Consider the following 16184-nt stretch of genomic DNA (forward strand, 5'->3'; position numbering starts at 1 on the left):
TACAGCTGTGCAGAGAGGGACCTACTCTAGAGGTCTGTAAAATCATTCTCCTTTGTTCAATTTGCTCAAAATTTAGGAGTTATTTAGATTAGAGTGAAAACTGTGTTCTGTGCATATTTAGTACCATTATTTTTATAAACTGCAGCCCCACACTAGGGGTGTGCAGTTCGGGTATATGATACCCGAAAAAACCCCGAAACAACCTGTTTCGCTTTGTTTTGGGTTTTCCCGAAATGTTTCAGAAAACCTGAAACGTTTCGGGTAATCCGAAACAGCGATTACCGAACCGTTTCGGAATTTCAGCTTGTTTTAGTAATGCATTTCAATGGGAAAAAGCCTCCCCCAGGATTCCCAGAAGCCTGGGGGAGGCATTTTCCCACCAAATCAAGCCAAACTTGGTGGGGACCTTCCTCTAACTCCCCCCTAACAACCCCCCAAGGTTCAGAAAGATTGGACTTTGGGGGGCCAAGTTATGGCCCCCCAAAACAGGTCCCCCTATCCTCACCTAAAAGGGAAAGGTTTTTGCTTGCTGCTGCTGATCTCTAACGTTGTGGATGCTGCTGCTGATCTCCATGTTTCCTATGGGGGGAAAATGAAGAGGCAGGCTTGTCTTTCTAGGGGGGGCATTTTGCATGCAAAATGCCCCCAACCCTCAGGGGCCCTTCTCCTACCTTTCCTCCCACCCCCCACCAAGGCTCAGCCTGCTCCCACTTGGGGGGCCTCCCAAAGTAGGTGCTCTTCCTCCCCTTTCTCCACTATTTCCAGCTGGGAAATAACAGAGGCTTGTCTTGCCAGGGGTGGCATTTTGCATGCAAAATGCCTCCAACCCTCAGAGGCCCTTCTCCTACCTTTCCTCCCACCCCCCACTAAGGCTCAGCCCCAAGGCTCAGCCTGCTCCCACTTGGGGGGGCATTTAATGGCCTCCCAAAGTAGGTGCTCTCAGCCCCCTAAGTCCACCCCCTACAGCCCCACACATACCCAATTCTTCCCCAGCTGCCACACACAGATCCAAATCCCCACAGTAGCTCCTCACAGGCCCAAATCCAGCCCCAGCAGCCCCACACAATCCCAGGAACAGGCTGGCCAGCCTTCTCCCTTTGTTTCCTATGCTGTGAACTATAACACTCTGTTTTCCAGAGCAAATGTGCACGGCCCAGGGATGCCACAATGGTGGACACACTTCTGAGTGCCAGCTTGTCCCTGTGAAAGAGCACCTGAACCACAGACACCCTCCCTCAAATTCCCCCACCACCTACAGAGATGGCTGGCCAGCCAGCCCCATTGTTCTCTATGATGGGAACCAACTGGACAACAAAGAATAAAACATGAACAACACAAAGTTTTTTAAAAAAACATTTCTCACTTTCAAAGTACAAGTAGGCAAAGCATTATGACACACACCAACAGTCCCCCACACAGAAAAATAACATGACTCACTTAAGATCAGAGAATCCCTCCCTGCCTCTTACCTGGCAACCCTCCAGCACAGCCGCCCATGCTGCCGCCGCCAGTTCGCCATGCTCCTCAGCTAGCAGCTACTGCAGGAGGGCCAGCTTGGTGCCCTGCAAGTTGGCCACCCCATCAGCACAGCTGGTGGCATGGGCAGCCTCCTGAAGACGCAGCCCAGGCTCTCCTCATAGGGTTGCCAGCCTCCAGGTGGTGGCTGGTGAGCTCCCAGAATTACAACTGATCTCCAGGCCATAGAGATGTTCCCCTGCAAAAAATGGCTGATTTGGAGGGTGGACTCCATGGCATTATACCCTGCTGTGGTCCCTCCCTTCCCCAAATCCTATCCTCTCCATGCTCCACCCCTCAATTCTCCAGGAATTTCACAACTTGAAGCTGGCAACTTTAATTCTATGGTCAAGCAAAATTCCAAGTAGAGAGAGTAACGGAATAATCCACCAAAACAAACAATGTAACCGTCACCTACTAACTAATATAACACTAAAAGATACTTGACACAGTTCTATGCAAAAATACAAAATTTACTAATACATAAAGTGAACTCTAAGTGGGCAATAAAGCAAATTCTGTTTAAACAAGCATGGTAGAACGTATATCACACCCTCACCTCAACAAAAAAGGGGGGGGGGAAACATTCAAACCAATCCCCGATAGTTACAGAACCAATACAGTTATAATAGGGCTAGAAAGCCTCTACAAAAATTCATCCAAGTACCAGTATACTTTTTACAGAATACACACGTATGTCGCCAGAATCGCTGGTCAATAAGAATTTGATTTGTGAACTGTAATAAACATATTCAAATTGTAACCGCAACGGGTCAGCTAGCAAGAGGTCCCGTTTCCGGTTTCCCCTTCTTCAGAGCAGTTACAAATCCAGCAAATCAAAGTAATTCATACTCCACATCTAACATAGTGCTCCAATGTCTGTAATGTATACACTGTAATGTATACAGCTGTGGCCATTTTTTTCTCCAGCTTCATGTTATGTATCTTTGTGCTCTGTCACTCCCAGCCTCATCCTGCTGCCCCTGGGACCACAAGAGGTATGACATTGCTATATGGATTCATGTGACTATAGGTGGTCCTTCAGGTATGTGGGTCCCAGGCCACAAACAACTTTAAAGGTAAGCAACAGCACCTTGAATTGTACTCACTCAGCCAATGCAATATTTTTAGCACAGGCATAATATATATATTATGGCTGACCCTGACCAATAAGTGTGCCACCACATTTTATTAGTTGCAGATTCCATTTTTCCCCAATGGCAGTCCCATGTAGGATGTATTATAAAAATCTAGCCTTGAGGTTACCTTAAAAAAAGATTAGCAAGTTCAATTTGGCTGCATCTAAGAAATGATCCAATTTCTGGACCTTATCTGTTTTTTTTTTCCTAATTCAACAACCCACCCACCCCAAACTCTTGGCCAAGTGTGCCAAAGAATTCTATCAAGAGTAGCACAGCAGCCTTGCCAGCTAGTATCACCTCTGTCTTATCTGGATTCAACTTCAGTTTGTCTTCCATCAGCCACTTGACCTCACCAGTTAAGACACTGTCCAGGGAGGAAGACAGCTGCTTCTGTTCCTTACATAAAGAAATCTGTAGCTGGCTGTCATCAAAATATTGGTGCTACTCACCTCCAAAAGTACTGGCAATCTCATTAAAGGGCTCACATAAATATTAATAAATATGGACAGGACAAATTCCCAAATTCTGCTGCACATGGTCATAGAATAAGATTTAAACAATCTTAGTTCCTTTCATACCAACAAATTTCCAAATGTGTTGTGTGGCCAATAGGGGTGTGCATCAATAGCATTTCCATCTTAGTTGCGATTCAGGGGGGTTCTAGAATCATTCCATTCCATTACTGGTTTGTAGAGGTTTGTGAAACACAAAAACACAATTCCTGTCAAAAACACTTTATTTCTTGAACAGCTTTACGTTACACAGCAGGGGGGCACACCAAAGGGCATTCCAGCATTCCACCTCACAAAAATAACACAACTCACTTAACATCAGAGAATCACAAAAACACAATTCCTATCAAAAACACTTTATTTCTTGAACAGCTTTAGGTTACACAGCAGGGGGGCACACCAAAGGGCATGGCAGCAGTATCTTACACAAAAATAACACAATTCTAAACTTCTAAACTCTCTTTCCCAGGGCAATTCCGCACAGCCCAGGGGTGCCACAATGGTGGGCAAACTTCTGAGTCCCAACTTGTCCCTGGGAAAGAGCACCTGACCTGACACACAGACAACCACCCCCTGACACCCCCACCACCTACAGAGAAGCCTGGCCAGCCTGCCGTACTGTTTCTTATGATGGGAACCAACTGCACATCAAGGAATAAAACACGAACAACACAAAATAATTTTTTTAAAAAATTATTTTCTCACTTTCAAAGTACAAGTAGGCAAAGCATTATGACACATTACACCAGCAGTCCCCCACACAGAAAAATAACATGACTCACTTAACATCAGAGAATCACAAAAACACAATTCCTATCAAAAACACTTTATTTCTTGAACAGCTTTAGGTTACACAGCAGGGGGGCACACCAAAGGGCATGGCAGCAGTATCTTACACAAAAATAACACAATTCACTTCACATTAAAGAATCACCCCAAAAATTGCTGTCAAAAGCACTTTATTTCTTTAACTTCTTTAGGTTACACAGTAGGAAGGCACAACAGGGCGTAAAAGCAGTCTACTACACAAAAATAACACAACTCACTTCACATCAGAGAATCACTCAAACATAATTGCTGTCAAAAAAGGTGAAGTGGGCTGTATTATTTTGTGTAGTACGCTGCTTTCATGCCCTGTTGTGCCCTCCTACTGAGTAACCTAAAACAGTTAAAGAAATAAAGTGTTTTTGAAAGCAATTGTGTTTTCGGGTGATTCTTTAATGTGAAGTGAGTTGTGTTATTTTTGTGTAAGATACTTCTTACACTTACAGAGCACTACTTGGGGGGGGGCGGGCAGCCATGCCCTGCATTATGATGTTACTTCCTGGAAGAGATGTCATCGTAAGGTCCCAGAAGTGCACACGCATGGTGCCAGGGGTGTCACTTTCTGCCGGGAGTAGCCCCAGGTGCTGGCAACCCAAGCTACATGACTGAGTTCCACCAACTCTTTTCTCAGAAAAAAAGCCCTACAAATATCCATTCTCCTTTCTACATTCTCATTGAAATTTAGTGTTGAGATAAATCTCATTCTTTATGATGACAAACCTGTGTGAGAATTCTAGCCTTCTGTTTTCAAGCTGCCTGGCCCATATGGATTCCAAAATGCAATTCAGCTATGAACATAGAGAAGGGCTTGCCAAAAATTGATAAGTGAATCTAAATGACAAGAGAAAAGGGAAGGAAGCCTTCCTTTGCTTCTCCCGTTTTGATAGCAAAGGCACACAACTCTCCCTGTTCCCAGGTTTATCTGCCAAGTGTAACAACATCCAATGACGCCATCCTTATTTCCCCATAGCAACAAACTCCTTGGCCCAAGTGAGAGCATGCCCATATTGTGGATTGGAAAACATCCCACATAACTCTAAAGAGCACACGGTGCTTTCTTCAATGTAATCATCATCTTTATTTTTAAAAATGGTTCATGTACTGAAGGAAAGTTATTTATACCAAGTGCAAATGATGGTATGATGACAGCTGAGTGCTTGAAATTCTCTGCAAAATTCCACAAATCTGTCCTTTCAATTGACTTTATGTTCCACTTGAAACAGCTGTGAATTTCAATGCCATATTTAAATTAAAAGCACACTGATAAGTAACACATAGAAATTTGATAACTGAAAAGAGAAAATATGTAGCATACTATGTGACACTTTTTGTGCCTTTGATGTTCAACTGAAAGTGCTAAATAAGTGCTGGAAAACAAGTGAAAATAGCTTGAGTAACCTTGCAAGGAAACATATTTTAAATCAATAAAGAATATGGTACTTTGTCTCTGTAAAGTACTCCACAATTTAAAATATGGAAATTATTTAAAGAACTTAAAATTGCAACAGCCAAATGCTTAAAAGGGCTGCAAATTGGTATGTGAACTCAACCATGCCTAGAGGGGTTTATTCTGCTCATGTCTCAACAGAAACCTTTCAAAAACAAAATCCAAGGGGAGGCTGCTGAACTGGAATTCATATGCAAATTTGACTCTGTCAAGCTGGGACTGAATAGGGACTATGAATGGTTATCACATTACCACAGGTAACAGATTTCCTTTACAGAGGTGGGGTCTGGGGGAGCTCAGTGGCACCTGGCGTGGGCTTTCGGGAACCACAGATCTCTTTGTCAGATGCATCTGGCAGGGAGAGCTGTGGTTATCGAAGGCCCATACTGCATTGGAATTGGATGGTCTAGCTGTTTGGCTTCTACAAACTAACAGGGCAAACTCCTTTGAAGCCAACTGATACACACACTAAAAGGAGATGTTTACATATACTAGCAAAGGAATGTTTTGATTGCTCCCTCCCCCTTCCTCCCCCTAATTGCCTCTTCTCTCTCCTCCTCTTCTGTATTTGACCAGTCTCTGTATCAGGCATCTGACGAAGAGAACTTGATTCTCGAAAGCTTATGCTACAATAAAATTGGTTAGTCTTAAAGGTACTACTGGACTCTTTTTGATTTTGCTACCACAGACTAACACGGCTAACTCCTCTGCATTTAGACTGGGCACAAGGTTTAGAATTGCAGTTCTGACACTCTGGCTAAGCAAGGGGAAGAGTTATTCACACTCTTTGTTTTAAAGTGTTATACAGAAAACACTTGGGTTTAAATTATTATATATGCACATCAGTTATGGATGGTACGCTCACTTCAACATGACTTCATTTAGCAGGGGCCAGTTTGTAAAGAGGACTAACAAGTTTTCTAAGAACAAATAATTCTGTGACACTGTGATGACCAATTCGCTTTTGGTAGCAACAGCTTATATAGTTAAACGATCTATTTCTCAGCTATGGTTTTATCAGATAAGAGAGGAAAGGATAGCTTACTGCTAGAGAACATGTTTTATGTGCAGACCTTCCCCATTTTCAGACACTGTCATCTTCATGTAAATAGACCTTTAGTAGCATAGCTGAGAATGATTTGTAGTTGAGACCTGGAAATCCACTGCCAGTCAGATTAAACAGTCAACATGGGCACGAATCGAAATACAAATCAAATTTCATGATGAATCGGGCCGATTCGTGTATTGCGAAAAAGTGTATCATGGGGCTGCATTTTTCATGAAATCCCCGACTTTTGGGGCCGATTCTTTCAATTCATGAATGCTTCGTGATGCCAGACAGGCTGGTGCCAATCCATTGATTCCCTAGGCAACAAAGACCCAGAATGTCTGCAGACCTTTTGTTGCCATGGAAACCCCAATCTTAGCCCACATAACCTTGATAGGCAGCTCTCACTGCCAACTTGAGAGCTGAGCAATATGGGTCTCTGCAAGATTATCTGGGAACTGTAGTCGGAGACGCCTTCCTCTCTCTGTTTCTCTTCTCCGTTTTTAAGAATGGGATGGTGGAGTAGCGGCAGCAGTGGCAGCCTCAGCTTCTCTGACTGCTCAGCTGCTTGTCAGCCTCAGGAACCCTTCCCTGACTCTCTACTTCCCATCCTCCTGATGCTCTGACATGCCTTCCCATCCCCCCACCCCAAGCTCCCTGGAGCAGATCCTAAACAGATCTGCTCTGCTCTGTTTTTCCTTCGAGAACTTGGAGGTGGGGGGAGGGCATGTCAGAGCAGCAGAGGGATGAAAGAATGGGAAGGAAAAGTCAGCAAAGAGAACCTGAAGAGAGGAAAACCCAAGCAGATCCGCTCCACTTGACTTTTCTTCCAGTAGCGGCAGAAAGCAGGAGGCCAGGAGGACAGGAGGGAAAAGTCAGCTAAGAGAGCCTGAAAAGACTTACTTGGAGGGTGGCTGGAGGAGAGCCTGCTGAAGTCTCCCTGCGAGTTTGGCATCTATGGGTATAAAGGGGGCCGTTGTAGGGCCCCAGGATCTGACATACATGAACCTAACAAATCATTTTGTGAAACAGGACAATTTTGTGAAAGTTCATGGTTCATGTTTCAAGGAACATGATGAACCACGAAACTCAGGGTTTGTTTTTTCCCCCATTTCATGCCCATCTCTATTAAACAGGGCCAAATTGAGTACTTTTTAAGGTAATGAGGAGGGGAGAGGAAGCATATAGCTATGTTTATAAAAGCTGATATAAAAGAGAGATTCTACTGAAAAATCAGCTGCAAGCCTAGTGTTGTGAAGGATTTATTTATTCAAAACTTTTATATGTCATCTTTCCACCCAAATAGGCTCAAAAACACGGTGCAGCAAATTCCTTTGCCTTGAAAGACACTAAACCATTTAAAACTGGCCTTCCTTCTATTTCTTCCATTGTGTGTGTGTGGAGGGGGGGCGTTATCTTGTGCAGTCCTAAGCAGCTCTACACAGAATCCTACTCATGACTATTCAATGGGGCTTACTCCACAGAAGATTTTAATAAAGTTACATTGTTCATCTGGCAAGCAGCCAGAAGGGGGGAAAGCCCTAATCGTAGTCAGCACTACCTTTTTTTAAATGCTCCTTTAAACTTTGCTACTTAATATCATGCAATTTCAAAAAATAAAATATTTTTTTTATTGTATATTTTTGTGCATTTCCTTCGAAACATCCTTATTCCCGTACATATATACCCATTGCCCAACCCCTCCCCATAAGTTCATATACAGTTTCTATATCTTCGGCAGAAGTCCCTTGTAAGAATCATTCTTCTATTTATCTTGTTTCTTCACATCCGGATAAGAGGAGTTAGTCTCTGAGTCCTCTCCTTCTTCTATTCCTCCTTGATTCTCCTTCCTCTTCCTCCTCACTTAATTCATCGCCGAAGATATTGTATCCTATAGCCGGGGAGGGTTGAGAGTTTTAGTGTATTTTGGATGACTATTTCCCATTCAAGTTATTCATCTGTATTTCCATACCCTTATCCCTCCCGCCCTCCCTTTAGCTACTCATCCTTTCTAGCCAGGGGCACAAGCTTAGGAGCTTCCACCGAACGTCCCGTTGTTGACCCTCCATGACCCATTTTAAATATAAATGCCATTTTTCCTTAATCTTTCCTATTCTTAATTCCCATGACTCATCCTGATTAATTATGGCTATAATGTCTGATTGAATGTATTCAAATAAATAATCCTGCCAGTTTAGTTCCGTCCACTTAGTTTTGTCTTTCCAACCAAATGCTATTACTGCTTTACCGGCTAGCACCATTGCTTTAAATAAGTCCTGTCCTTCTTTTCTGATATCTTTATGACCTAAAGTACTACCTAACATCAATTCTAGGTCTATCTTTGGTCTTATTGCGAAGAACTTATAAAGTTGCTCTGTTACCTTCTCCCAAAAAGCTTTAACTTCTGCACACTCCCACCACATATGGGAGTACCATCCTTTCCCGTTTCTGCAGTGCCAACAGTTTGAACTTAGTCTTGAGAACATATTAGCTAATATAGCCGGGGTTCTATACCACTTCGTGTAGAATTTCAATTCCAGCTCTCTGAATTTATGCACTTTTATCTCCTGTATACCTTTTATAATTCTGTCAACCCTTCTATCCGCTAGACTAATTTCTACGCTCCACTTCCCCTGAAGGAGGGTTCTTGTCCGATCTTTATCAGACATCATCCTTCTATATATCTTGCCTGCTAATCCTCTTTTTGTGTTTATCATCACCTTTAATAACTCCTCCATTGGTTCCCCCGCCGTCAGAGTCCTATTTTCGATTATCTTTTTAAGTCTATTATGTAGACCTATTAGCTTCAACCAATATTGCCTTCCTATTTCATCATGTAATGTTTGTAATGGTTTAAGTGACTGCCCACATAGTATATCTTGCAATCTAGTGTATCCTTTCTGTTTAAGTAATCTCCACCACTTCTCATCTTCCTCCTCCTCATCCAATGCCTCTAATAATACTTGTTTAGATACTCCCTTTAACCATTTCGGTTGCCATTTCCTCCAAATCATTAATGCTGTTTTTCTCGGTCCCGGTTCTAACATACTGTATTTAAACTTTCCTCCTGTAAATACTCCAAATCTTCCAACCCCTTTATTTGCCTCATTCTCGATTCTAACCCATTTTTGTTCACTTCTCTCCCCTATTTCCATTAATGTTTTTATTTGAAATGCTTCATAATAATTTCCCAGTTCTGGGACACCCCATCCCATGTCAGATCTATGAGCATATATGAAATATCTAGAAACCCTACTTTTTTTACTGCCAAAGACCCATTCTTTTATTCTCGCATTCCAACTGTTAATTTTTTGTCTATTGATTTCTAAAGGTATCGTTTGAAACAAATATAATAACTTTGGGGTCCAGAACATTTTCACTATATTAATCCTAGCTGTTATGTTTAATGTCTTCTTGCCCCACCTCCTCATTTCTTTCAATATTGTGTTCCACGTCCGATTATAATTCCTCTCTACCATCTTATTAACATTTTTAACTATATCTATCCCTAAATATCTGAATTTCTTGACCCCTAAACCTATTCCTGTCCATTTATGTATCGCTTTCCTTTCTTCCATCCTCACATTAATATACATTAGCTCTGATTTTGCCATATTAACTTTTAATCCTGAATTTAACTCAAAGTCTTCTAATATAATTTTTGTCTCTTTGACTCCTTCTTTCGGATTAGATATAACTATGATCAGGTCATCTGCAAATAAGTTTAATTTAATTTCTTCCTTGCCTATTTGACATCCCTCTATCCTCCCAGAGTTCCTAATGCGTTGAGCTAGTTGTTCTATAGCCATTATGAAGAGGAACGGGGAAAGCGGACATCCTTGCCTAACTCCTCTCTGAATTGAGAATTGTGAGGTATGTTCCCCATTGAGTCTAACTACCGCTGTGCCTTCTCTATATATTTCCTGGAATACTTGTATAATTGATTGACTAATTCCATATTTGGCCATAACTGTCCATAAAAATTGATATGACAGTGTATCAAAAGCTTTATAAACATCTAATTTTAATAAAGCCAGTTTCCTAAATTTACTATGACACAAGACATTGATTAAATTTCTTATCGGGTGTGCAATGTTTCTACCCTCCATAAAACCGTATTGATCCTCTTTTATCACTTTCCGAATAATATTCTTAAGTCTATTTGCCAATATTTTGGCAAAGAGTTTATAATCCTGATTCAGCAGGCTAATCGGTCTATATGAACCCACTTCTTGGGGGTCCCTCTTAGGTTTCAAAATCACCGTTATTTCTGCTTTCCTCCAGGTATCTGGGGCCTTTCCTCCTTTTAATATATTATTAAATACTTCTTGTAATTCAGGGATCAATACCTCTTTCATTTCCCTATAAAATTCAGCTGAAAAACCATCTAACCCTGGAGATCTACCTGTCTTCAAGCTACCTATCGCCTGCTCAATCTCTTGACACTTTACATCCTCCTCAAGCCTCCTTCGTTCAGTTTCCGTTAACACTGTCCCTATCTCTTCCTCAAATTCCTTCACCTCTTTTTCCTCATATAAACTTTTATAAAATTTCTCAAATGCTCCTTTTATCTCCTCTGGATTCTGTGTCACCTTTTTATTTATCTTAATACTCCTCACCCTTTGTCTCTCCTTTTCCCTTCTCAGGTAATTTGCTAATCTCTTGGCTGAATTAAGTGTATTTCTCTGGTATTCGTTTTTTACCATAACCTGCTTTTTCCATAATGCCATGGAGTCAAGAACATCCAGTTTTTTCCGCAGTTCCCTAATTAATTTATGTCTATTGGGGCAAAATTTCTTTATTTGGTCCTCTTGCAACTTACTTAATTCCTGTAGTTTCCCTTCCCTATCGGCATGCCATTTTTTCCTTATCTCCTTTTCTTTCATAATACATTGCCCTCTAATTACCGCCTTAGCCGCATCCCATAGTGTATTTGTCTCCACCGTTCCTCTGTTCTCTTTGAAGTATAGCTTTATTTGATCCGTAATATATCGCTTGTCCTCCTCCCTAGCCATAATCATGTTGTTGTATCTCCATGGTCTTCTAACTTGTTTATGCATTAGTATTATTTCTACACTTACCGGGGCGTGGTCTGAAATCCATGTTGGATGGGTGGTTACTCTTTTTACCTCCCAGGTACTCATTCTATTTATAAGTACATAGTCTAAGCATGAGGTGGTTTTATGTCTACTTGAAAAATATGTGGGTTTGGGCACTAGGTTAAGAACTTTGTGTACTTCAGTCAGATCCCATTGTTTCCAATTAATTATGTTATCTTTATTAAAATCCTTATTTAAATCTCCTGCCAAAATTACCTCTCCTTCAGAGAAGCTACGCGCTTTTTTTAATACCTTTAATAAAAAGGTTTTCTGTCCCGTATTTGGAGCATATATGTTTATCAATGTTGTTAATCTATTTTCAACCAGGCATTTAACCATTATGAACCTCCCTTCAGCATCTCTTATCTCTTCTATTACTCTTATATCATTCCTCTTGTGAGCCAGAATTGCCACACCTCTTGATTTTGATGATCCACGTGCCTCTGCCAAGATCCCACAATTAGGGTCTCTGAATAAAGGTCTTTTATCTTTCTTTGATTTATGTGTTTCCTGGAGCCATGCTATATCTATATTCTGTTGTTTAAGAAATCTAAGAAGTTTATACCATTTTAAATCCGAACCCAGACCATTGACGTTCAGTGTCAGCACCTGTAGCGTTTTATCCATTTTCAAACTCAGATTTACCTTCCCTTTGTTCCCCTGGCCGGATATTTAGTTTGATATTCCCCTTTGTATACCCAACTTCCCTTCCCTTCCCCCTCCCTCCCCCTCCCCTTCCCTTGTGTAGAGCCATGAGCTGGGGATGAGTACTCATCCCTTCTCTACACATCTGGGGTAAGCGCACCCTCCACTCCCCGAGTTATATTAATAAACATTTTAATACTATTTTAATTTTGTTTGTATACTTCCCTTAATATGTCTCAGTCTCGAGACAGTCTTGGCCTCTTGTCCTGACGGTTAGATGGACCTTCCTCAGAGTCTGGTTGCTGTGGCCGAGGTTGATGCGTTTCATCCATCGGGATTGACTCAGTATTCCTCACATTTACTCCCAAAGTTTCTAATAGGTCCCGTGCCTCTTCAGGGTTCCTCGCACAAAGCCTCCTCCCCTCTTGGTAAATAACCAGGGATGCTGGGTACGCCCAGCTGAATTTAATGTTGCTTTGGTTAAGTTTCTGTGCAAAAGGTTTCATTTGAGTCCTTTGATAAAGCGTTTCTTTGCAAAAATCTTCCTTCACATAAACCCTTCTGCCTTTAAATGTCAGCTCTTTATTTTTCTTGAGTGTTTTGAATATCCTCTGCTGTAACTTCTCCCTCACAAGCTTCATTATCACCGGGCGCGGTTCCCCCCCCCCATTCTTCTTGTTTGGAGTCTGTGGGCACGTTCAATATCTTCTTCTTCTATTTCCAGCTCCTGTTGTGATAACCATTCCACCAGGGTCCGCTCTAAATCACATGCTTTAACTTCTTCAGAAATACCAAAGAAAATAATGTTCCCCCTCCTATTACGGTCGGATAAGTCTATGTATTGTTTTTTCAATGAATCAATCTCCCCTTTGTTCTGTTGCGCAAGAGCCTTGGCTTCCGATGCAATGCCTGCCACCAATTTAACCTCTGGGCCCAAATTTCTCATTTCTGCTGTTAGCTCAGTTAAAGAAGTTTGTATTTTGGTCTGGGAGTCAAGCATTAGTGCTTGAAATTGTGCCAGTTGTTCTGATAAGCCTTTCACAGTAGCCGCCATGTTATCTCTGTCTCGGCTCGTCCTCCCTTCCCTTTTAAAACTAAACAAGTTCTGTTATCCTCTCACCTATTCTTTCACCAAGCTTCTTCTTGTTGTGCCAGACGTCTCATAAATCAGTTTCAGCAGTTTCAATCAGCAGTTTACATTCTTTTAAAGCTGTTAACTTGGATGTCCTCAGGAGAGTGGAGACAAGGCGTCCAAACGCTAGCGCGTGCGCATTGCCCTCAAAAAATAAAATATGAATTGCTTTTTTATATCTACAGGATTGGCCCCTTGAAGCAGAAATTCTCAGGAGTTTTCTGAGAACAAGGGGGTGAAATCTCCTAACAGATCATCACATTGCATAGAAGCTATAGATAGGTACAAAGACTGCTGTCCAAGGCTGGGCCTTCTTCTAGACTTACTTGGACTACAGCAGGTATCCATAACCCCAGCCCTGTTCTTCTGCCTGCAACTGCTTCAATAGCATTTCCGACAGCAAGAAAGCTGGTATTGATGGGGCAAGACAATGCATAGTTCATGGAATAGCCTGCTTAAAGAGCTGCCAGCAGAAGCTGCATCTGGGCCATACTGTTAGGCAAATAGCAAAAAAGTGTAGGAGATCAGAGAAGGCTGTTGGGCATGCATATGATTAAGTCTGTCCTATACAAGGGACCGAAAGGTAGGCAAGGATGGGGCCCCATGTCTTCTCCAAGCTGTGGAGGACACTTTGGGAAGGGAACCACCATCACCAGTTAACTTTCTACCCTCTCTACATCTGAGGTCTTTGTCAGCCCAGGGTTCTTGGCTGAAATTACAGAGGTAGACAGGAAAGACCAAGCAGTTGTGGACCCCCTCAATCCCCACAATGGTTAAGAGGTGCAATTCAAGCAGAGTTAAGTTCTACAGAATAGCCTGAATAGCCCAGATTAACCTGAGCTTGTCAGAGCTTGGAAGCTAAGCAGGGTTGGGTGTGAGCAACATCAGCTATGTTGTCATATCACATTCAGATAAAACTTGGAAGTGACGTCATATTTTCTCCCACTGTGCAAATGAGGCAGCTGTAATGGGAGACCATCCAGGAAGACTGGGGTTGTTATATGGAGCAAGGCAATGACAAACCACCTCTGCTTGTCTCTTTCCAGGAACACCCCATAGATGGGGTCACCACTATGAGTCAGTTGCAACTTGAAGCCATGTTCTTCTTCGTAGTTCTATTGTCAAAAACTCTTATTTATTTTTAGTGTGACCAGAACTGACTTATGGATTAATTTAGATGTCATCCTTCCATTATTGTACAAGCAAATATTGTCCACAGCTGAAACTTTTTATTAGAAATGACTGGGAAATCTGATGTGATCAGATTTCACAATTGAATCAGCTCTTCTCTCCCCCCACCCTGTAAACCAGTTCTAAATTCTGCCATAGGAACAACTTGTGACATCTTGTAGTTTAGAGACTCCAGCTCTTCCATATGGTCCTGAAAAAATAACAAAGCTAAGGAAACTCATAAGAAAGGTCTCTGAAAGTGAAATCGTATGCAGAAATACCCCAGTCCAGTCTAGCTCATTGATTATAACTCTCTATTAATTTGTTGTGTCACACAAGTACTTCCCTGTAACACTTTGATTTTTGTACCCTAAGAGTCAGATTTTCTGGCTGGATTGTAACTTTGGTCTCCAGCCAGTGATTTTTTCCTTCAGATTCCTCAAAGGGCAGAATCATTGCCTGGAACCCAAACTGCACTCTGCCAGAGATTCTGTCTCTTCAAGACCCTTCCCAAAGAAGCAAAATCCATCTTGAGCCCAAAACAGCATTCTAGCCAGCAATTCTGCCTGTTGCTGATGGTTCTCTAAGAAGTTTCCCTAATGGTAATTGAGCTCTTTAGATTGAAATAGTGCACTTTAAGAAGCTCAATCAGCACTTTGAAAATGTTCCCTAAGTGCAATAGAAATATACTTGTGTGATCTCACAATTAGGAGACCTTGATAACTGAGTGCCCATTATTTCCCTAAGAACCTTAGGGAAAGAACCTTAGGGGAGGGGTTGTGGCTCAGTGGTAATAACAGCTGATATGCATGCAGAAGATCCCAAGTTTAGTCTGTGGGATTGGGTCAGAGTAGACAGTACTGATTTGGACAGGCTGATTAACTGACTCAGTATGTGGCTGCTTCATGTGTTTAATGAGGTTACATTTAGAACGTCAACAGAAGGTCTTCAGATTAGATTAGAGAAGGAGCAAACCCAGAAGAGGATGGGACAGCAGGTATCTACTGTTTTTTATACGGATAGGGAAAGATGTGACCTTTACAACTTCCTGTGAAGTAGTTCTGTGAGTGAAAGCTCATAGAACCTGACTGATCTTTTTATCCTTTTTTGAGGCTTGACCGGGAGTGATTGAAATTATAAAACTCTAGACAAATTCTAGGTATATTAAATCACACACAAATAAAAATGATGCAAGTTCTCATTATGTTGTCTTGTTTCCACCTATTTTCTGGAAGGGCTGCTGTGCCTTTAGTAGCTGTAGTGACAAAGAGAATTTAACAAGTGAGACTTTCCCAATCATTGGATGTCCATGGCTGGAAAAACCCTTGCCCACCTGTTATGTAGTATGGATGCTAACTGTCCAGGTGAGGTTGTTTACCATCATGCCATGAAAAGCTTCACCTGCCCATTTCCACTATCAGTTTAGTGTAGTGGTTAAGAGTGCAGAACTCTAATCTGGAGAACAGGGTTTGATTCCCCACTCCTCCACTTGAAGCCAGCTGGGTGACCTTGGGCTAGTCACAGTTCTCTGGAGCTCTCTCAGCCCCATCCACCTCACAGGGTGTTTTGTTGTGGGGATAACAATGACATACTTTGTAAACTGCTCTGAGTGGGCATTAAGTTGTCCTGAAGGATGGTATATAAATCAA

This window comes from Eublepharis macularius, chromosome 7 (genome assembly GCF_028583425.1).
Source record: "Eublepharis macularius isolate TG4126 chromosome 7, MPM_Emac_v1.0, whole genome shotgun sequence".
Taxonomy (NCBI): Eukaryota; Metazoa; Chordata; class Lepidosauria; order Squamata; family Eublepharidae; genus Eublepharis; species Eublepharis macularius.